Source organism: Tasmannia lanceolata, unplaced genomic scaffold, assembly GCF_043159265.1.
Source record: "Tasmannia lanceolata isolate RefF3 unplaced genomic scaffold, GAP_Taslan_0.1 ptg000485l, whole genome shotgun sequence".
Classification (NCBI taxonomy): domain Eukaryota; kingdom Viridiplantae; phylum Streptophyta; class Magnoliopsida; order Canellales; family Winteraceae; genus Tasmannia; species Tasmannia lanceolata.
This window is the reverse complement of record NW_027519158.1, coordinates 24,036-25,000: the sequence shown is the minus strand read 5'-3', so window position 1 is coordinate 25,000 and position 965 is coordinate 24,036.

The following is a 965-nucleotide window of genomic DNA, read 5'->3' as shown; positions in this document are numbered from 1 at the left end:
TTTTCTAATCGTTCCAAATTATTATAAGTAGCATTAATCAAATTCTCTTTTTCTCGTTCTATCTCAGAGTATCCATTCATTCTAAACTCATCTGCTTCCATTTCCACTTTCCGTAAGCGAGCCCGGGCTTTTTCGAGCTGCTCAATGGCTCTTCCACGTAGTTCTTCTGAATTTCGAATAGTACTCAAGATCCTCTGTTTTCGATTATCTAATAAATCACTTAATGAAAGTAGATTATCTTCCCATTCATTTCACAACTAAACTTCCATGATCTCTTCCCGAACCAAACATGAATCTTTCAATTCATTTGGCTCTCACGCTCAGTTACTTAATGGGCATTCCCATATCTTTTAATGTAATGAGCCTGCCCTCTCTTCTCTGTTCGTATTCCACGATATCGAAACTGATACAAGACCAGAACAGAATATTCGGAGGACTCTTCCGACCAGACAAAAAATCTGTAATTGTCAGCAAAGTTGTTTATTTTTTTTTTTATTTATTATTTTATGAATTTTTCATTTTTTTTTTTCTTCAAATCCAAAGAATTCTTCTTATTTTATACACAGGCCGTCGATTTAGCGTTGGATACAAAAAGGGGGCGAGGCACCCATTTGTTTTTTTTTTTCATTTTTCAATAAATGGTTCAAATCATTTTATTGATATGAGTGTTCTATATCAGATAAATTGCCAACTATTCTATTCATTTTTAAACCATATCCGTACTAACGTAGTGGTAGAAAGAGTACCATGTTGTGCCTGGACTTCAAACGGTTTAGCTTTAACCATGTTAATGGTCCCACATTATTGGTTGATAGAGAATCAAAGTCGATTTACCAATGAGTCACGAAATGCTATGGTTCTTACATATGATTTCTGAATTTATTCAGAAGTAATTCGTTGAGATCGTGCACCTTTCTTTCCTAGTTATAACTTTCCTATTTATAAATAAATAAGTAAATAAGTGC